General features: G+C 39.9%; 2 long non-coding RNA genes across 2 annotated transcripts in view; both read left to right on the top strand.

Moving 5' to 3' along the window:
- Window positions 1-1,788: 1,788 nt before the first annotated feature.
- Window positions 1,789-4,338, top strand: LOC139084787 (uncharacterized). Its single transcript, XR_011542509.1, has 2 exons — window positions 1,789-2,224; window positions 3,632-4,338. It is a non-coding gene; the product is annotated as an uncharacterized lncRNA (long non-coding RNA).
- An 11,835-nt stretch (window positions 4,339-16,173) lies between these two features.
- Window positions 16,174-23,168, top strand: part of LOC139084788 (uncharacterized) — a 39,136-nt gene continuing 32,141 nt past the window's right edge. Inside the window, exon 1 of the long non-coding RNA XR_011542510.1 lies at window positions 16,174-16,676. This is a non-coding gene — a long non-coding RNA (uncharacterized lncRNA). The remainder of the gene's footprint in view (window positions 16,677-23,168) is intronic.

Raw genomic sequence — 23,168 nt, 5'->3', positions numbered from 1 at the left:
GACAAGGAGTTAATTTCCGAAATATATAAAAATCTCAACAACAATAAAACCAGACAACCTGATCTAAAAACAGCAGAGGATGGAGCTGGCCTTCTGGTGTAGTGGTTAAGTTCACATAGTCAGCTTCGGCAGCCCTGGGTTTGTAGGTTTGGATCCTTGGTGCAGACCTGCACACTGCTCATCAAGCTATGCTGTGGTGGCATCCCATAAACAAAACAGAGGAAGATGGGCATCAATGTTACCTCAGGGCTAATCTTCCTCAGCAAAAAGAGGAAGATTGGCAACCAATGTTAGCTCAGGGCCAATCTTCTTCACCAAGAAAAAAAAAAAACCCAGAGGATATGAACGGACGTTTTTCCAAAGAAGATACACAGATGGCCAAGAGGCATATGATGTGATATTCAACATCATTAATTACTAGGGAAATGAAAATCAAAATTACAATGTGATAGCACCTTATACCCATCAGAATGGCTATAATTAACAAGACAAGAATTAGCAAATGTTGGAGAGGATGTGGAGAAAAGGCAACCCTCATACACTGCTGGTGCGAATGCAAACTGGTGCAGCCACTATAGAAAATAGTATGGAGATTCCTCAGAAAATTAAGCATAGAAATACCATATGACCCAGCTATCCCACTACTGGGTATTCATCCAAAGAACATGAAATCAACAATTCAAAGAGACTTATGCACCCGTATATTCATTGCAGTGTTACTCACAATAGCCAAGATGTGGAAGCAACCCAAGTGCCCATCACCTGATGAATGGATAAAGAAGATGTGGTATATATATACACAATGAAGTACTACTCAGCCATAAAAAAGACAAAATCCTCCCATTTGCAACAACATGGATGGACTTCAAGGGTATTATGTTAAGTGAGATCAGTCAGACAGAGAAAGACAAACACCATATGACTTCACTTATATGAGATAAACAAACACATGGATGAGGAGAACAGATTAGTGGTTACCAGAAAGGAAGGGGTCCGGGTGAGGGGGCGACAAAAAAGATAAAGGGGCACATATGCATGGTGACAGATAAAAACTAGACTGTTGGTGGTGAGCACAATGCAGTCTATACAGAAACTGATATATAATAATGTACGCCTGAAATTACACAATGTTATAAACCAATATGACCTCAATAAAATAATTTTTAAAAAAGGAGGTAGATTATAAATTCCAAATAAATAAGAAACTGTTGATTGAGTGTTTTCATTTACAGCTTCAGTGTCACCTCAAACTCAACATGTTTAAAAACATCCTTCAACCTTCAAATCAACTCCCTTCCTGATTTCCTCGAGATTCCCTTTTGCTAGGGGTATTACTATTCTTTCAATCAAGGGAGGAGGAACTTGGAGTTATCTTTGAATCTCTCTCCCTCCCCGTATTCCTTCCCATCATTAATTATTGTGACTCCAATACCATTGTACTCTTGGCCCTCATCCCTTTCCACTTTCTTTAATTACATCATGACAGTTTTCTTAAATTTTGACTCTCTTCCCTCCCAAACTCCCTGCAGCTTCCTTCTGGTGTAAGGAAGAGAAATGCATCTGGAATTCCTTTAGTGCCTTTTCGTTTTCGGTGGAGTTCCAGCTCTCCGACCTGGTCTTCCGGGACTTCCCAGGCTGCCCCAGTCCACAATCCTAATCTCATCTCTCCCGCTTTCTCGCATGCATGTTTTTCTCAGTCAGATGTATCTATTCACTGTTTCAGGAGGTCATGTTTACTTTTAGTCAAAATAACTCACTGAATCCTTTGCTATCTTCTCTTCACTCAAGGGCACCTGGAACGGCTCCCTTTGTGGACAGCCCTGTCCCAGGCCTAATGAAGATTTACAGAATAGAGGAGACACATTCCCTGACCTTGAGGACCTGTTGGGAAAGTGAAGAGAAGTGGACAGTTCTCTCTGCTTTGGCTGTCTTCGTGATCAATATCTGTCTCCACTGAATCAATTTTTTGGAGCCTGGAGCTGGTGGTTAAAAGACCAGATTGAACGCTGCAACCACGTTCTGTGTGTCTGTTCACGTTTCCCATGTTGGCCGGGCCGAGGGCCATACATTCACCGGGGTTAAATATATATAGAAGCCATCCTTGAAATGCATTATTATTCTTCATAATTTTTTTTTCAACATGAAGTAACACTATGGCTTCTTTATGACTTAAGAACAAAGGACTTGGGAACTATAGTCCAGAGACAATGGTTATGAGACCTGGGTAAGTGTTCTTAGACTTTCATAATGTCGTTTATTTTTGTCAGTCTCCATAGTAACTAACAACAAAAACATGAAAATAAACAACAAAAAGGCTCTGCATATTCATCTTTGAGACCCGGTGAGTGGGTCCTAGTCTAAAGTTGGCACTTGGTAGTTTCATCGCGATCTGTAACTCTGGATTTTCTTAGTTCTCATCTCTCACTTATGTAAATTCCACAGGGACAGGGCGCATATCTGTTTTGTTCCCCACTGCACCCCCAGAGCCCACCACACTGCCTCCATAGGGGGGTCCTCTGGAAGGGCTCTCTTCCCTTCTCCTTCTCAGTTGTTTTTAGAAAACTGTAGCAGAAGAGTTAAACTCTGCACACATTTTTGTTTCCATCTGAAATGAGATAGCATTCTTTATTTTTCCATCAGGACGCTCATAATCTTGCTTGATATCACCTTCATCTGGTTGTTATATTTTTCTTTTTTATTTACCCTTAAGGGAATGTGGTTGAGGTGGTTTCGCATTTAATTTCTATATTTCAGTTTTAATATTAAATGTTGTACTCATAATGCCATTTTGTGATGTAATATAAAGACTCATTTTTAAAAAAGGGAATAAATTAATTTGCTTTGTTTAAAGCTTCAGACATTACATTTTTGTATTAATAATACCTTATGTATACATGCATGTATTAGTGTCTTGAGGGAGACTCCCAGGGAATTATTTCTGAAATAAACCCTCAGGGACACATTATGTATTAAAAGTATAATTATAGTGCTGAACTACAGCAAATGTGTTTTTTTCCAATCTAACCAAGTATGACTCTCAGCTTGTATTTTTCATTTTGTTTCGAGATGTATTCGTTCAATGGAGAACACGGGGAATTATGATACATAAAAACAGACATTTGTTTTGTTACTAAAGCATCATAAGGCCAAAAATTACATGTATCTTAGTGCTGCCAATTTATGTGCTTAGGCATTTTAGTCAGAGGGTATTAGAGTTTCTGAAGAGAAACTTCAAAATGACAGAAAGTATAATTCAACTTAAAAACCATCTTGATACTACTGTTCTTACCTGTCATTCACACTTTACTTGCCTGTCGTTTACACTAGTAACCCCACTGAGGTGTGTGTGCAAAAATGTATTTTTTCTTTTTATTGAGGTATAATTGACATCTAACGCTATATGACAAGGAAGCATTTTCCATGTGATAATCTGGCACTATCGTACTGACCGCGACTTACCTAGTTGCTACCATAATATGTGGTTGCTATATTTTTTTCTTGAAAATTAGCTTGATGTGTTAATTTTCAAGAATTAGCAACAACTTGGGCTGAATTACAAGCTACCACTAAAATAAGTCCCTATACAATGGAATCTATTTTTCTTGATACAAATTCTCTCTTTAATGCGTAGGGATTCACAGAAGTAAAACCACCCAAGACACCAGATGGCTCAGTGTTGTTCAGTGGTCAGAGGCAACTGAGCAGCCAAGGATGCTCTTGGTCCACAGAGAAAGACTACGCACATGCCTTCCTCCGCTTGGAATGCCTGTCTCCTCAGTTGAGTTCAGTTCTGCTTTTCTGTGTTGCCTGACACCCAGAAGGTACCCAAACATTTGTTCATCTAATGAGTGCCTTCAATAATTAGTGAGAAAGGAGGTTTCTAAGTTAGCCTTAGGACAGCAACAACAAAACATAAGTTAGTATAAATGTGTCGATTAATACTACACACCAATTATATTCAGATAGGGTAAAGTTGTCTGGAGGCTTAATGGAACTGGCATTATTTATTTTCTCCAAGTTAATGGGGATAGACTCCAGTAACTGCCAGGGACATGGCGAGAAAAAAATTTAGCAAAGGGCCAAAGAGACGTTGTGAAGGTGTTCAAAGGATGTCTCTGTCACCCCCGTTCCTGCTCCTCATTGGTGCTGACGGCTGGTATTGCTAAGGGCCTTGCACAGGATTCTCATGACAGTGTCTGAGAAACACTCTCTCACAGCTACTGGGAGTTTGTTGTTATCGATTTAGTAAATTTGCTCAATCAGATATCGTTTATTCTGTAGCATATTTGCATAGGCAGTTGTTGAGAAATAATAAATAATTTATCTTGTGTTTGCAAATGATGAGGATCCAGTGTCTTATTTATCTGTGAATTCTGATTACACATTTTGGAGGCCACCAGGCTTGTCACTACAACTCAAAGCGGTAATCTGGGACTGGAGAAAATATTCCAAGTGAAAATGTTAATATTAAACCCAAAAATCTTAACAAAAAATTCTCCATATAAATGATCCCTAGGCTGTTAGCAGAGGCCCTGGAGGCCCATAGCATTAGGCAGAACGTGGCTTCTGCTCTTTGGCTCTGCGATTTTGTTATCTCCAAGTGCTAAATTTTAAATTATATTTGGGCGATATAATTACAGTCTCAAAAATAATATGGTGAATATTAGTATATTTTAAAAGAACATTAACATTTCAGTTTTTTATTGAAGGGAAGGAAATAAAAACAAGCCCCATTATTTACGTTTATTCTCCCTCAAAGCTAGGTTACTCTGATTACATCGGACACTTTGGGGCTATTTGTTAAGTTGTTCTTTGGCTTCTTATTGACTGGCGGGAGGACAGAGGGATATGGTGCAGCGTTTTTAAAGAAACCTCTTGACCTGAGGCTGTGAACAATGGTTGACTCTCTCTTCCCTTGGCCACTGATGTCACGAGAAGCACGTACCATCTTTTGAGTAAAAAGATAGTTATACTTATCTTGATGTGTATTTATTTGTCCAGAAGACATTAACTTTTGTTATAACCTGAATATTAAAAGGAGAGGATAAACCTGTGGAAATAGAAGCAGTATTTAAAATAAAATTTCTTATATTCACTGATCTCAGCTTGTCATCCTTATCTGAGATGATAAAAAGCTCCCTTAGGGAAGAATGCAGATTCTGACTGATGATGAAATCCAGAGGCAGCCTGGGCCAAGGGGGTTTGAAACTCATTTTATTATTGTCAATAGCGTCACAGAGACAGACAGGAACACCTAATAGATACCTCCTTCAATAAATTTATGAGCTAATCTGAATTAATCTTTGTAAAACCCTGTGAGCCATCTATACCTGAATACTACACTGAGCAATCCATGAGAGGCCACGTGGCTTTATCATAATTAGAAAAGAGAGCTGGAGCCTGGTGTATTCTATGCAATCATAAAAAAGCTTCAATTCACTCTGCTGTGATTAAAACTCCAAGATATACAGAGAAAGAACAAAAAGCTCTATATTAAAATCCCCTGGCATGTTTAAGAATGAGTGGAGTGGCTCAGACCTAAAGCTATCATACACAACATTGATCAGTCAAAACACAAATGTGAACAGGTCCCAGGCTGTTGTGAAAAGAATATGATAGCACCACCATTGTGCCGAGGAGAGTGGGCACCTTGACTAAATCATGAGGCAGGCAAAGTGTGAGACTGTTTGTCCGTCTCCAAAGTAAGGCTTTTGGATTTAGATGATCTGATAAGTAACTTTTAGGTTTAAAATGCCATGAAGCTACAATTCTAAAATTTAGGGGTTCTCCATTTCCTTGGGCTCTAAGCTGTTCTTGGAGCACCTCCTTCATTGGCTGGATGTCAGCCTCTGCTCCCCATCTCACACCTCAGTAAGGGGCTTCACCCACATTTCTCTCTCACTCGGCTCTAGGTGTTTCCTCTTCTCTTATGGATCCTTCTCCTTCAGGATCTCCCAGACCAGCAAGCTGATTTCTTCAAATGATGATTTTAATATGTTACCTCTTTTTAAAATTAATTAATTAATTTTTTAATTGCAGTAACATTGAATTATAACGTTATATAGCTTTCAGATGTACATCATAATATATTTCGAATTCTGTGTAGATTACATCATGTTCACCACCCAAAAACTGATTATAGTCCATCCGCTCACATGTGAGCCTAATCACCCCTTTTGCCCTCCCCCCCTTCCACCATGGTAACCACCAATCCATTCTCCGTTGCTATGTGTTTGTTTGTCGTTGTTTTCATCCTCTACTTATGAGTGAGATCATACGGTATTTGACTTTCTCCCTCTGACTTATTTCACTCAGCATAATACCCTCAAGGTCCATCCATTAATGTGTTACCTCTTCCACAATATATTTGTATTTACAGAGGGATACTTTGAAATATTTATCTATCCATTTTTTCCCTTTCTTATTCTTTTAATCCTTTCAGCATTAAAGTTAGACAGGGGGGTTGAATCTTATAGCCCCAGGGAAGGAAGGATACACAGAAGCACAGAGAGAAGATTTCATTGAGTTTCTATCTAGATTAAAGCAACAACAACACCAGAGGCAATAGATACAAAATTCCTGGATTTTAATGGAAAGTGCTAGTTCCTGCTTCTGATAATGGCTTAGCAGCTTCTATCAGAAGAAGCTGTCCTCAAATAACTATAAACTCTGCAGAAGATAGAAAACACAATCTTCTAAAGGCATTAGGGGGTAAACCAAAGTAGACACTTAAGAATGTATTTGATTGAAACATTTGAAGGGAGGGAGCAGCATTGAGTGGGTTTCCAACTTCTTATAGATTTTATCCTGAAGGTAAATTCTATTCGCCACACTAGGAAACCAAAACATGGATAGAAAACCCACAGCCTTACTGAGGATAGAGTTTGAGGCAACCACGGCAGCTGAAAGTAAGGGAGGAATCCTAGAAAAGAGAGAGCCATGGAGACGGTGCCTAAATTCGTTGTATCAACTGTCCAAATATCTGGGTGAACCCTGAATGACACATGTGCAGGAAGACTCTAGGCTTCCAGCCAAGGCTCAAAAAGGTGAACTGAGCTCTCAGAGCTTTGAATTTGAGTTCAGCCTAGTTAACTTTTTGCCAAACAAACAAAAATAAAACTCTCTAGAGAAACATAATGGAATCCAGAGTCTGTATAATGTATCATTCATAATGTCCAGGATACAATCCAAAATTACAGGCATGGAGAAACAAGAAAACGTGACCCATACTGAAGAGAAATGACTGACCAGATAACTAGATGTTGGATTTAGCAAACAAGAATTTTAAAGCAATGATTATAACTATGTTAAAGGATATAAAGGAAAATATTTCTATAATGAATAAATAGCTAAGATATCTCAGCAAATAAATTGAAACAATAAAAAAGAACCAAACATAAACTTCAGAACTGACAAAAATACCTGAAATAAAAATTTACCAAAAGGACTTTAAAGTAGATTGAAGATGGTAGAAGTAAGAGTCAATGAATTTTAAGATAGATCAATAGAAATTACCCAATCTGAAAGATAGAGAGAAAAAAGATTGGAAAAAAAAAAAATGAACAGAGAACCTCAGAGGCCTGTGGGCAACATAAAAATGCTTTGAAAATAAATGAATGGAAAAAGACATAGCATATAAACCATAAACATAAGAAAGCTGAGTAAACTGTATAAATATGAGATAAAATAGGCTTCAAGAAAAAGGGCACTATAAGAAATAGAGTAGATTTCACAGTGTTAAAAAGATCAAAACAAAAGGACGATGTAACAATCATATGTAAGTATGTGCCTAATAGGAGAGCTTCAAAGTACGTGAAGCTAAACTGGACAGAATTAAAGGGAATGGCAGACACCAGGCACTTGAGAATTTTCTATATCTCCAAAGCTTTTTAAATATTAAAAATCATAACCTGATGGACTAAGGACGTTGATTATAAAATGAACCTGGAAATAAAGGGGATGCAGGATGTGGATAATTGTAGAGGAATGGATTTGAAGGGGATGAAACCAGGGAAACATGCTAGATTTAGGAGATGCCCAGAGCATGAAGATTTGTACCTTGCTTCTCACAGCATGGTGCAGGAGGATGGAAAGTGCCGGATGAGGAAGTGGATAAACCTGGGGCAGCCTCAGTTAGTCCCCATGCTCAGCAGGTGGAAAGAGAGAGCAGCTGAAATTTCCTGAGCTTGCAGGGCCATGCAAAAGTGCCGAGAGGGGTCGTAGGCTGAAAGAGGGCCCAGGTCTGAATGAGGGGGGTTCAGATTGCACTGCCTTCGAGACTGGCATGGAGTTGAGGCAGGAACTGAGCATGAATGTGTCCAACACCAGCGCATGGTGTGCTGTGACCAGGTGGGGTGACTTACACCTTTACAGATGTTAGTGAGTGCTGGTAGGTGCATGTGGATCAGATACATTTCTCCAGCTGCCAAGATTTCTTGGAACCCCCTTGGGAAATTTTATTATCTTCAGAGGAGAAGGAAGATGGAGAAGAGTGGGAGAATCTTGAGTTGACATAACATTAACTTAATGAGGCAATTTCAATGGGCTAACTTCAAGTGGCAAGACTAAGGGATTAAAAACATCTGTTTCATGTTGAAATTGAAGAGTACATAAAAGTGCATAAAGCATATATGTACAGTTTAACAAACCATCCAGGTTAAGAAACAGGACATTGCTGGTACTTGAGAATCTCTCAGTGTGTTAATTCGTGATCACCACCCCGTTCCTTCCTCCCAATGGTAACCACTATCTTGATAATTGGTTATTATTATATTCTAAATAATTTTACCACCTACCATGAGAGCACTCATGCCGTAATTATTCTTGTACAGGGGCCACGGTCACATGCACACGTATTCCTATAGGATAAAGACCTAGAAATGGCATTGCTGGGTGGTACGATTTGCACATCTTTGCCTTTACTGAATAACGTCACACTATTTTCCAAGTGGTCCTACCGATTTTCACGCCCACCAGCAGTGTATGAAAGTTCCTGCTGTTTCACATCTTTGACAGCTCCTTGTTTGGTATCAGACTTTAATTTTTTTGCAATAATTATTACAGTATTTTGCAGTCCTCATTCTCAGGTGATGTCTTGCCTTCTCATTTCTCTGAGAAAATAGGACAATCAGAATAGACTTGCCACAATTCCCATCACTGCTTCTACCTGCCTACCTGCATCAGTGCCCTGTACTCTGCCTCTTCTCCTATTATTATGGAAGGACAGTCTGTGCTCTTGGCTGTGGCAATCATCCCACTTGTGCCCTAGATCTCATCCTTTATTATCTCCTCAAGGACATTGCTCCATTAATTCCGTCCTCTTTCTTCTGTATCATCATTTCCCCTCTCTCTACTGGATAGTTTCCATTAGCATACAGACTTGCAACTGTTTCTCTCAACTTCAAACAAACAAACAAAATAGTAAATAACACAACTGCCAAGCAACTGCTCCATTTTTCTGCTTTCCTTTACAGAAAAGCTTTTAAAGAGTTGTCTTCAATTCCTCACTTCTCAGTCTCTCTTAAGCTCAATCCAATCAGGCTTTCTTCCTTACTATTCCACCAGAACTGCTCTTGTCAAAGTCACCAATGACCACCATATTGCTAACTCCAGTGGTCACTTCTCAGTTCCTATCTTACTCGATCTATTTGTTGTCACTTCTTTAATTTTCCAGAATGCCTCCCGAGTTTTGTCCTACTTCACTGGTTATGCCTGCTCGGTCTACTTTGCTGCTCCTCCTCAGCACTCTGATCTCTTAAAATTGGATACGACAGACCTCAGTCCTTGGATCACTCCTTAATTTTTTCCCTCTCCATTGATGAACTTATCCAGTCTCATGGTTTTGAATAGTATAATTAAGCTCGCAACTCCCAAATTATACTTCCGTTCTGGACTTGTTCAGGGAAATTCAGATGTATTTATTCAACTGCTTTCTTGACAAATTCACTTGGATGTCTGATAAATCACTTAACACGCCTGAAACCAAACTCCTGATTTTTCTGAGAGTTGCCATAACATTTATTTTACGCCAATTAGAAGAAGGCTTATCTTCCTCCAGACAGATGCTGCCTATGAGGGTGCACAGCTTTGGCTTCCCTTTTCTTGTAGCCTCCTTATCTTCCTCTTCAAACTGCTCCACCATCCTCTACTTCTGTTAATAGCAGCTCCATCCTTCCTGTTGTTCCAGTCAAATTTTTGGGGGTCATCCTTCCTTGATTTTCTTCTTCTTTCCAACCACATCCAATTAACCAATGGCCTTGATGGACATATTAGGTTGGAAAAGAGGGATGAGAATCCTGGCTAAAGGAATAGCACAAAAACAGGGAGGCCAAGGAGCATGTAACACATTTGAGGAGGCAGAGTAGCTCCTCAGCTTTGCTAACGTTTTTCATGCTATGCTTTTTGTGAGGAGATGTCTTTCTTTTCCACCTTTAATAGCCCAGCTCATCTTTTACAGCTCAGCTCAAATAGGATCTACTTAATTTCTTTAACACTGTTTTAGCACCAAACTCTTCTTTCTACTACTTATCACTCTTTGTGTCACTTTGGTTTTGCCTTAGTTTTCTTTTCTGCACAATGGGGATATCAATATCACTCAACTCATGGATTTCTATGATATTAAATTGAGTTAATACTTGTAAAGTGCTTAGAACAGTGCTTGGCACATGGTAAATACTAATAAAATTTAGCCCTTTTGATAATGCTGATGATGTTACTGTCTTCCCAGTAGATCCTATGCCCCTGAGGGGTCAATGAGGTTGTCTGATTCATCTTTGAATACCGAGAATTTAACATAGTGCTAAGTACATAGTAGGTGATCAACAAATGTTTATTGAAGAAGTGGATTTATAGGATCAGGCATGCAGTTGTGGGTGGATAGACATAGATACATAGAGGCAGTAGTGGTGCATTGGAAAAAGTGCTGAAATTAAAAGATTTAGTGGCAAAGCTCTGGCTAAGACTTTACCAGTTGCATGACCTTGGGCAAGCCACTTAACCATTCTGAACCTTCTTTTCTTTAGCTGAAATTAGAGATAATAATATCTTAGGGTAATGTTTTTAAGGATCACTTGAGATAAGGTATATGAAAGTAAGCAGTAATCTATGGCTCATGATGCAAATGAAGGTTGTTTGGTGTTAAGGTTTGATGTTCAAGGTATATCTACTGTATTTACAAAACAATGAGACACTGTAAGTTGTATAAGAAAATCCTGTCTTTTCACACTTATCTTTGTTGTATATGTATCTGGATCTCTTTACTTTTTGTGTGGGAAGGTGACGTATAGTTTATGATTACTTTTTGCACGTATAATGGAGGCTGCGAGAACGTGCCACACTCTGCTCCCAAAAGTTTATTTCTTGGCTTGCTTGAGTCATCACAACTGAAGTCTGTTGCTCTTTGCAACACAGCTTCTTATTCTGCTTCTGTCTTAGAAAATCAGTTTGTGAAAGACAATGTAGGTTAAGCACAATCAAGCACTATTTTGAAAGTAATTTGTAGAATTAGAATTTTAGAAACCCAATTATTAGTCGGTGAGTAGTTTTTTTTTCCAAAATGAATTGCTAGGTGATTAAATCCTCACTAAATGCCCTGACAATTGAATATCTTTCTCTCAGGTGCATTTTTATCAAGGAGTTTGCGTGCAGGGAAGGGTGGTCAGCTTGAAGGCTTAGTCAGAGAGAAGCCACAGCTTCCACATTCCTCACTATGGGGGCTGGTCTGCCTGCGCTCCTGTTTTTCGGCAAATCTCAGCTCTTAGGTCTTGTGAGGTCCTAGAGCTGAAAGAAGCTACTCAATCAAAATTTGTTCTTGCTTGTGAAGCTGCGTTTTACCTCTTTTGTTAAGGGTTTCTTCTGTGTCCCCTCATAGGAGTACATAAAGAACTGCTTTTGTATTCTGCTGTTATTCACTTCAACCCAGCTGCACCGAAACATAATACACCTTGTTTCTATGTTGTGGTATTGATCACATTTCAGTCCTGGATATTGGTGATCTGTCTCATCACTTAGTGTTTACAACAGTGGTGAAACTGGTCAAGGAGCCACGTGTGTCATCAGTGGCAGCTGCACATCATCTCGCAATCATACTGAAGCTTGTATATAACCAGTTTGGCCTGAGGATGTGACCCAAACCTGACTACCTTGTAACAATCTAAGATATTTTATTGCTTTTAAACTTATTTTGATACTGACTGTAGCTATAGCAGCCTCAAGAACATCTGTTATCAGAATGACTCCCAATTCATTCATTCATTTCTTCGTTTTACCCAGAGTTACAGAGAAGGGTCTCTGCTCATTCTATATAAGTAAGAAAATGATATCAAATATGAATATGATGTAGTTTTATATTTTTAAAATTGAGCCCAAGTTCTCATGTACTCAGAATAATTCAAATTTGTCATTGGGGAAAGCAACATGATATCCAATTTCTATTTATAAAGTCAAATGACTCCTTAGTTCCCATTGTGTGTGTGAGTGTGTGTGTGTGTGTGTGTGTGTGTGTGTGAATGTGTGTGTGTGTGTGTTCCTTTTCCAATGAAGACCACTGACTTGGAAGAGGAAAGTCAAGAGAGTCAGCAAGGCGAACCTTTATTTATCTTCCCAAATTTTAGCCAAATACAAGTGTGATGGTAGAGGTATGCTTGCAGTGCCATTGGAGTACGAAGGATATCCTGGAAGTCTTCCTCCAGGAGGTGATGGCTTAACCTAAGTTTTGAAGGGTGGATGAGAACGAACTGCATGCAGAAGATGGAGGATGATACTGTAGGCTGAGGGAGTGGTGGATAGAAAGAAACAGAGCAGGAAATATCACATGTAATTGGGGAATTGTATTTGCTCTGGTGAGATCAAAAAGAGAATTTAGGGGTGTAGTGGGAATGAGCCTAGACCCACAATTGCACAAAACAGTTAAGTTGTTGCTGTCGTTGCTGTCACCATCATCATCACCATCATCACCACCATCATCTCCACCATGACTTCACCCACACACCCACTCTCATTGTTATCATCATCCTAGCAAGTAGCATACCAGGCTCTTAAGGAAGTGGCAGAAAGGGAAATGTTGAGGCAGTCTAATCCACAGGATTTGAAGACTGATTTGATGTGGGGTGATTTATGCTTACGCGGCTTATTGTGTTTGGCCTGCTTATGGGACATCCACAGGAGACATCAAGCAGGGATCTGGGCATACAGGACCGAAGCTCAGCAGGGCGGGCTGGGCTGCAGACAGACTGTGGGAGTTGTTGGCATATAGATATAACTTCATGCTTGAAGAATTTGATGTTTGTTTGCAAAGAATACAGGAAAGGAAGTAAGGGGGGAGTGAGCAAGCTGTACTTTTAGGGGAGCTTGAAAAAATGTTAATTGGTGTTGTAGGAAAGAGAAAAAGGAAAGAAAGAGAGTTCAGAAAGAGGACAAAAGGATTAAAGAGGAACCAGAGGAAATGTCAGTAGCAGAAAGAGAAAATTCCTTTACTCTTATCTGTTGAATGCCTGCTGTGTATAGTCATGTGGTAACCCAGCAGATGCAGAAAGAGTGAATGACTGTGACACAGGAGACTGTGCTCGGGGTTATGGGCAATGCAAGATGAGTCTGACAGAGTCCTCGTTCCCAAGGGACTCACAGTGTATCAGGAGAGAGAGACACACAGGAACAGCTAACAAGAAATGATATGAGGGAGAATGAAATCAGTGCCGGAAGGGGAATGGGCTATTCCTGACTGGAATTGGAGAAGGCTTCTTGGAGAAGATAACACTTAGGTGGAATCTGGAAGCTTGAGGGAATATCTCTCAGTTGAGAAGAGAGGGAAGAGCCTTCCCTGGTGATAGTGTGTGAGTGCTATTGATGGAATTATGTTCCTCCTAAGTTAATATGTTGAAGTCCTACCCTCCAATATGAGTGTATTTGGAGATGGGGCCTTTAAGGAGGTCATTAAGGTTAAATGAGGTCATAAGGGTGGGGCTCTAGTCTGATAGGACTGGTGTCCTTATAAGAAGAGGAAGAGAAAGCAGAGCTCTCTCTCTCTGTGAGCACACAGAAAAAATTTCATGTGGGGATATAGCCTGACACGATGTGTTTAGAGAAAGATGCACAGCTCCATGAGGTTAGAGACAAGGACATGTGAGGGGATGCAGTGGGAGAGACAAGAGGGCAGAGCGTTCTTTGAGTAACTGGATAACCATGAAGGAGATGGTCACTTGGCTTAATACCTGTTGGGTTATAAATGCTGATCATGGAGTCCTGTGAGCAAAAGGAGCAGAAATGAGAAAGTCCTTGGACTCATTGAGGAGGGTCAGAGCTAATGATCAAAATAGATTTGCGTCACAAAGGCAGTTGGGTTAACTACCCCCTGATAATGAAGACCAGAAATGAAGATTCAAGTAGAACATGAAGCATTTCCCACATTCCTTAAAAGACAAGGTCTGTTGCAATATAGATATTCAGTATGGTATGTCCCATTATATGATTTTTGGCTCCTTGTTTAGCAATATTTGTGAAAATCAGCTTGAGGGTAATGTTCAAAGCACCACCCAGTGGCTGTGTTCATTGATCTTGTTACTGTTGGTGAAGGAAATGCTACCACAGGCAGCTTCCCTGAACCGTTGTCAAAATGTTCCTTTTCCATCTTGTTGAAACTGCAGGCTTCAGCGTTGATGCCTTGGCTGATTAATACTGGTCTGGGCCAAGTCAAAGTCATGTAAATGCAGCCAGCTCTCCCTTGAATAATTAACTCTCATTTAGAAAATAGAAAGTCATTTCAAATTGAACACTAAAGGGAAAGTGGTGACAGATGTTGAATTGGTTGCTTTCTTGTCCCTTCTTAATGCGTGTGATGCCCTCAGGAGAAAGGTTAAAGTAGAATGGCAACAGCCACTTAATCATCCCCTGCCCTCACCCTCATGGTGATATTCATTCCTCACTTCCCTTTCAATATCTTCTCTATTTCTTGTTATTTTTCAGTATCTGATTATAGACAAGAAGTTACTCCTCCCATATATTTGTGATTGGTTGGAAAGATAGTTTTGAGTGAATTTTCTACTCATCACACAAGAAATGTGGAAAGCTAAACTTGGCCCAACATTGAGAAGTCCAAAGAACTCGTCTCTTTTATCCCAGGCCTTTCAAATACTTTTGACTCGCTCAGTCCAAGGTCTATCATGAACACACAAGCATCTAGGCACCTGCCATGGAGCTCATTTTCTGTAGTGTCCATTGAAACTGTCACGAGTTCCCTTCCTGTTTCTGCCTTCCATTTCTGATCTACCCCAGCCTCTGAAACCCACCGTTCTGGCCATGACCTTTGGCATGACCTGGAGTTTGCCCTCTGGCTTTATGCAACAATGGCTGCTAGAATGGGGACACAGTGACCTTTTGCCCTGGCTCTGGAAGGGGGTGAACGGAGGACTGAAGATTCTAAAGGCGCCTGATGAATGGGGTCACATATGTATAGTAGTGAGCATGGAACCTGGCACTAAGTAATGCCATACACTTCAGTAAATGTTAATTCCTTGCCACTTTTCCACACTTAGCATTTTCAGATGTCAGAAATGATGGTAAAGGGAAGTTAAGAATTTTAGGCTGTTTGCTGGAAGGAATCAGAATTGAGAAGAAGGGAGACTTTGGAGTGTGGAGTGAACATTTTTTTCTCTCCTTTGCTCCATCGTAAGATCTTGTGTCGCGTTAGTCCTTCCTCCTAGGTGTGGCTGCTGAGGCTGGAAAACAAGGGTTCAAATCCAGACTCACTAGCTTTGTGACCTTGAGAAGATTACTGAGTGCTTCTGTGCCTCATCTGTAAAATGGAGGTAGTAATAGTACCTGCCTGAGAATTTTTGAGAGAAATGGAAGACATCACGTGTAACGTACTTAGAAACAGAGGCTTGTGGTTAAAAACAGCTCAGTAAAATTAGTTATTATTATTATTGTGGTTATTTTCTTGTTATCCACCAAAAATGCCCAGCAGGTAGGAATTTTAGTTTTTATTATTACTATCATTGTTATTATTACCCACATTAGTCATTTTCTACAGACATGAGTGAAATAGATTTAGGGGTACAGTTTTGTGTATTATTAACCTTATTTAAACGGCACATGCATTTACTCATATTTACTTACTAGATCAGTAAAAAATGTCACTCACTCTTATTTGAGCTTTTATTTTTGGCTTATCTTTTTCAGAACCACCAGAAGCCATCTCCTAGGAAGGTGGAGCCACTTACCTCTCTGCAACTGTGCGCTGAGACTTGGCAGCCATATCTCAGAGGCCTTGGATGAGACAAATCTTATATCAGAGTCAGATTTACAACATGATGCCTTGACCTCCCTCACTTTTCTCCTCAGGCTGGGACCTCTGCTACTTGCTTCCTGCTACCTGTGGGTTGCCTATGGGGATTACTGCTTTCCTACTGCCCTCGCACTGTGAATTGTTTGATTCCTGGCTCTAGCCTTTTGGAATCTCATCCTCTGTCCTGTTCCTGGGTTCGAGTAATTGCCTACTGCTTACTTGCTGGCCTAGAGGCGGGCCCTTCTGTCTTGACTTTTGATTCTTACCTGCCCTCATATATCGATGGCCTCTCAGTCTATACATCTTCCTGGTCATACTGTTCCATCACAACTAATCCTGCCCAAGTGACGAAAGCCTTTCCTGAAAAACTGCTCTGGCTGATCTACACCACTTCAGGGTAAGTTGCCATTTGGTAGTTTGTTCTAGAAGATTCTGAGAGAATCCTATGCCTTGCCTCTTGTGGTTCATGTGAAGTGAGTCAGTGGATTTTATTCAATCACAAGCGAAAAGTGGATTTGAATTTCTGTCTTTAGGACTGGATCCCTGCGCTGTGGGGGTGGGACAAAGAATAGTTCAGAGTGACCTGGAAAATCTCAGAAAATCCGTACACATTCTTCCCCTAGATAGTGGGTATTTCTTATTTTGTTTTCTTCAACCACAAATCTGTGTAGCACTGCATGATTTTCAACTTCTTGAGAGAGTAAGTTTTGTTTGTGTCACAAACTGAGAGAGTCCTTGATGACATGTTGACAGGTATTGGAAATGATGGGATTGGAAAGCTGACAGGTGACTCATGCATATGGATGTCTTCCGTGATTATACATAGCAATCTATCCGGGGTTATTTATGGTAGCATTGTCATGGCGATCAATGAGCAGTAAACAAGGCTCTCAAAGGCGTAGGGAGAGTTTTTACAGCCTCTGTGACCAACTGTGGTACCTCCATTTTCAAAAGTTTGATGATAAGCTTATTGAACTTGAGTCCCAATGTAATGCTTTTTTATTTTTTTAACTTCAGAATCATGATGAAGTACAAAAAATCTGACGAAATGAAAAAAGCCAACTGAGTTTGTGGTTGAATAGAAGCCAGAATTCTAGGCCTCGCTTACTGGTTGTGTGACCTTTGGACAAATCATCCATTTTGGGCCTCAGTTTCCTCATTCTTTTAAAGTTTTTTTCTTTTTCTTCTTCTTCTCCCCAAAGTCCCCCAGTACATAGTTGTATATTCTAGTTGTAGGTCCTTCTGTTTGTGCTATGTGGGACGCCATCTCAGCATGGTTTGATGAGCGGTGCCATGGACACGCCCAGGATCTGAATGGTTAAAACCCTGGGCTGCCGAAGTGGAGCATGTGAATTTAAACCACTCGGACACGGGGCAGCCTCTCAGTTTCCTCATTCTTAATGGGGGCTTAATAATATCTGTTCTAGCTGAATTCACAAGACTGTTGTAAGGAATAAATGGAATGATGACTATGAAAGAGTACTGTCCATGCCCGGGAGAAATAAGGCTGAAGACAGCATTCTGTGAGAGAGGCTATGTGTCTGGTTCTGCTCGTTTTGGGTGCCAGAATCTTGACTTCATTGTCCAGGAATCCACATAAAATAATACTTTGAGGGAGAGGTTCTTAGCGTGGCTTTTTAGGAAGATGACAAAAGGGCTCAATGAGAATGATCGAATCCATATTTTCTAATGAAACTACATGCACTTGACTTTATAGTAGCTAAATAATGATAAATACAACACTATACAGGTTGTCCAGCGATCTGCTGGCAAACTTCTAGCTTCTTCCCACTAAGCAGCTGATAAGAACAACTCCTCAGTGTGTTGAAGACGATACTCTCAGGTCTGTTCTGGTGTGGATGCCAGTGTTCAGCTCACACCTTCTGTGTTCCTTTCCTGGTAGGATCGACTGGGATTGTTCAATTTTCTTTTTTCAGGAAATCATTTCTAATTGTATATTTTTAAGTCTCCAGAGATATGGTTGATCAAAGGTCACTTTGCTCATAATTTTGTTGATTTAGAGACTCTGCTTTCCTTCTGTAAAATGCTGCTTCTCCGAGCTGTGGAAACCCAAGATTTCTGCAGGTTAGTGGGTCTGTACAAAGGAGACTCTTAACTAGAAAGAGCAAAGGTTATCTTGGTAAAGTGGATGACATGCTGTGTAGTTTCCTTCTCCCACACAAAGGTGCACCATGGGTCCACTGGTTCACGTGGCTTGCACAGGTCAGGGGCCTGCCAGGCAGAGGGGCTATGAGTTTCCTCATGCTCATATTTTATTTCCCTTCTGTATTAGTCAGGGATTCCCAGAGAAGCTGAACCAATAGGATATATCTGTATCCATGTCTATATCTAGATCTAGTTATATATAAGATGAGATTTATTATAGGAATTGCTTCACACGCTTGTGGAAGCTGAGAAGACCCACAATCTGCCATCTGCAAGCTGGAGACCAAGGAAAGCCAGTGGCGTAATGCAATCTGAGTTGGAAGGCCTGAGAATTGGGGGGCTGATGACGTAAGTCCCAGTATGAGTCCAGAAGCCCAAAAACCAGGAGTGCCAACATCTGAGGGTAGGAGAAGATGAAGGTCTCAGCTCAAGCAGAGAGAGTGAATTCGTCTTTCCTCTGCCTTTTTGTTCTATCTAGGCCCCCAACAGATTGGAGGATGCCCACACACACAGGAGAGGGCCATCTGCTTTACTCAGTTCAACAACTCAAATGCTAATCTCTTCTGGAAACAGCTTCACAGACACATCCAGAAATAGTGTTTTACCAGCTATCTGGGCATCGCTTAGCCCAGTCAAGTTGATGCATAACATTAACCATCACACTTTCCAATCCAGAAAGTCACATCTTTTTTTTTTTTTTTTTTTTTAAGATTGGCACCTGAGCTAACAACTGTTACCAATCTTCTTCTTTTTTTTTTTTTTTGCTTTTTCTCCCCAAATCCTCCCAGTACATTGTTGTAATTTTAGTTGTGGGTCCTTCTAGTTGTGGCATGTGGGATGCCACCTCAACATGGCCTGATGAGCAGTGCCATGTCCAAGCCCAGGATCCGAACTGACAAAACCCTGGGCTGCCAAAGTGGAGCATGTGAGCTTAACTACTCAGCCACTGGGCTGGCCCCCAGAAAGTCACATCTTTACACCCTAATCCTCATCTCAAAATGACATACTTGTCCTGTGGCTGCTCCAGAACTCAGACTTGCCTTCTGAGATTTAAGAGTGGGGTTTCTAGTTGAGCCACAGGGCCTAGGACGCTTCACCTTTCATTATAGATTCCAGCTGAGGGCCCTTCCAAGCAGTAGTCCTGGCCCTGATCTTCCATAGTTGCCAATACTGGGAATAGATTTAAAAAGCAAATCTTTGCTTGACCTAGTTGTTTCTGTAACCTGAATTTGCCATCTTTCCTCCTTTGGGCTCCATGAGGTTAGAGCCCCTGTTTGTTTTCACTCAACATCATCTCCATAGAGTTCTTCATGGTATAGAATAGATAAATGCATGAATGAATTGACAGCACAAAAATTACCAAAAACCAGTAAACGTATAAAAATGTATTAATATCACAATTGTCAATTAAACACTAATTGCAAATCAATCATCAGTTAACCAAATTGCATATAGTGTTGTGATTTAATAGAAAGAGATTATGAAACAAGATGACTCGAATTCAAATCTCAGCTCTGACAATAGCTGAGGGACCTTTGGCAATTTATTTAGGTCTTTAAAATCTTGCGTTTCTTAACTTTCAAATGAAATGATACATGTAAGTGTGAAGCACAGCGTTTGCCAAGAAATAATTTCTCAATAAATGTTGGCTATAATTTTTTAATTAATTAAATTAATTAATTTATTTTGAGGAAGATTAGCCCTGAGCTAACTACTGCCAGTCCTCCTCTTTTTGCTGAGGAAGCCTGGCCCTGAGCTAACATCTGTGCGCGTCTTCCTCTACTTTATATGTGGGACACCTGCCACAGCATGGCGTGCCAAGTGGTGCCACGTCCGCACCTGGGATCCGAACCGGCGAACCCCGGGCTACTGAGACACAGAATGTGTGCACTTAATTGCTGTGCCACCAGGCCAGCCCAATATAATTTTTGTCTTATATCAAGTATAGCAAAGAAATGCTTTATTTTTTAAAAAAGAAAAGATAAAATACAGAGTGGCAAATTTATGTCTATGAAAATTGGCATAATCTTTCTGGAGAAAAAATTGGCAATATAAACCAAAAACATTAAAATGGGCATATCCTTTGATCAAGTATTTCCATGTTTAGGAATTACTGTAACAAAATAATCAGGTATTTCTGTAAATATGTAGGTAAAAGAATTTCTGCTAACAGTTATTTATAATGATAAAAAAGGAAATAACTAAATATTCAGCAATAGATGGATTTCTAGGTTTTTAAGATCACCATATAGAAATACATATTTTTGAATGGGGAAATACCCATAAAAGTCCAAGTGGAGAAGCAGACCACAGACCATTAGAAACAATATGGTACCCTTGCTACCAAGATGACCTAATGGCCCGTGTAAATGGGTCACGTCTAAAACCAGACTTGTGATTCCTTTCAATATTTTCCTTTCCCATTGTTCCCATTTCTGTAAATGACACTATTTAGCTGAAATCCTTTTTATTCAGAGTACTTACACTCTTATATTGTATACCGATTTGTTTATTATCTAGCTCCATGGCCAGCATGTTAGTTCCAAAGGAGCAGGCATCTTTTTTTTTTTTTAAGATTGGCACCTGGGCTAACGACTATTGCCAATCTTTTTTTTTTTTCTTTCTACTTTTTCTCCCCAAATCCCCCCAGTACATAGTTGTATATATTTTAGTTGTGGGTCCTTCTAGTTGTGGCACGTGGGATGCCGCCTCAACGTGGCCTGATGAGTGGTGCCATGTCCACGCCCAGGATCTGAACCAGCGAAACCCTGGGCTGCCGTAGGGGAGCGCGCGAACTTAACCACTCAGCCACGGGCCAGCCCCAGGAGCAGGCATCTTAACTGTTCTGTTCACGGCAGTATTGCCAATGCCTAGAACAATGAATAGCTCATAGCAGCAATCAATAAATGTTTGTTGATTAATTGCATGAACGACTGCTTAAAATGCATTAAATAGAAAAAGATGCACGAAAATGTTACCATTGATTAATTTTTTAAAAAATTCTATCTTTTTATTTTATTTATTTTTAAGATTTTTTATTGAGGTCATATTGGTTTTATAACATTGTGTAATAAAGTGTACATTATTATATATCAATTTCTGTATAGACTGTATCATGCTCATCACCAATAGTCTAGTTTTTATCCATCACCAAACATATGCGCCCCTTTACCCCTTTGGCTCCTCCACCCCCATTTCCTTCCCCTCTGGTAACCACTAATCTCTTCTCTTTATCGTTGTGTTTATCTTCCACATATGAGTGAAATCATATGGTGTTTGTCTTTCTCTGTCTATCTGATTTCACTTAACATAATACCCTCAAGGTCCATCCATGTCATTGAAAATGGGACCATTTTGTCTTTTGTTGTGGCTGAGTAGTATTCCATTGTATATATATACCACATCTTCTTCATCCATTCATCAGTTGATGGGCACTTGTGTTGCTTCCATATCTTGGCTATTGTGAGTAATGCTGCAATGAACATAGGGGTGCATAAATCTCTTTGTATTGTTGATTTTATGTTCTTTAGATGAATACCCCATAGTGGGATAGAAGGATTGTATGGTATTTCTGTTTTTAATTTTTTGATAAATCTCCATATCGTTTTCCATAGTGGCTGCACCAATTTGCATTTTCCTCAGTAGTATATGAGGGTTCCTTTTTCTCCACATGCTCTCTAACACTTACTATTTCTCATCTTGTTAATTATAGTCATTCTGATGAGTATGAGGTAATATCTCATTGTAGTTTTGATTTGCATTTCCACAATAATTAATGATGGTAAACATCTTTTCATGTGCCTCTTGGCCATCTGTATATCTTCTTTGGAAAAGTGTCTGTTCAGAGCCTCTGCCCATTTTTTGATTGAGGTGTTTGTTTTTTTGTTGTTGAGTTGTATGAATTCTTTATATATTTTGGAAATTAACCACTTGTCAGATGTATGATTTGCAAATATTTTCTCCCAGTTGGTGGGTTGTCTTTTCATTTTGTTCATATTTTCCTTTGCCTTGCAGGAGTTTTTTAGTCTGATGAAGTCCCATTTGTTTCTTTTTTCTTTTCTTTTCCTTCTTCTTCTCCCCAAAGCTCCCCAGTACATAGTTATATATTCTAGTTGTAGGTCCTTCTAGTTGTGCTATGTGGGACACCTCCTCAACATGGCCTGATGAGCAGTACCATGTCTGTGCCCAGGATCTGAACCAGTGAAACCCTGGGCCGCCGAAGTAGAGGATGCAAACCTAACCACTAGGCTATGGGGCTGGCCCCTAGTTTTTCTAGTTGTTTCCCTTGCCTAAATAGACATGCTATTTGAAAATATGCTGCTAAGGCCAATGTCAAAGAGTGTACTACATATATTTTCTTCTAAGAGTTTTATGGTTTCGGATCTTACATTTGAGTATTTAATTCATTTTGAGTTAATTTTTGTGTATGGTATGAGAAAATGGTCTACTTTCATTCTTTTGCACGTGGCTGTTGAGTTTTCCCAACACTATTTATTGAAGAGACTTTCCTTTCTCCATTGAATGTTCTTGGCTCCTTTATCAAAGATTACCTGTCCATAGATGTGTGGTTTTATTTCTGGGCTTTCAATTTTGTTCCATTAATCTGTGTGTCTGTTTTTTGTACCTGTACCATGTTGTTTTGATTACAATAGCTTCGTATTATTTTTTTAAGTTGGGAATTGTGATGCCTCTAGATTTGTTCTTTTTCTCAGGATTCCTTTGG

The sequence above is a fragment of the Equus przewalskii genome, chromosome 1, assembly GCF_037783145.1.
Source record: "Equus przewalskii isolate Varuska chromosome 1, EquPr2, whole genome shotgun sequence".
NCBI classification, from domain to species: domain Eukaryota; kingdom Metazoa; phylum Chordata; class Mammalia; order Perissodactyla; family Equidae; genus Equus; species Equus przewalskii.
This window is presented reverse-complemented; position numbering and strand designations above follow the sequence as displayed.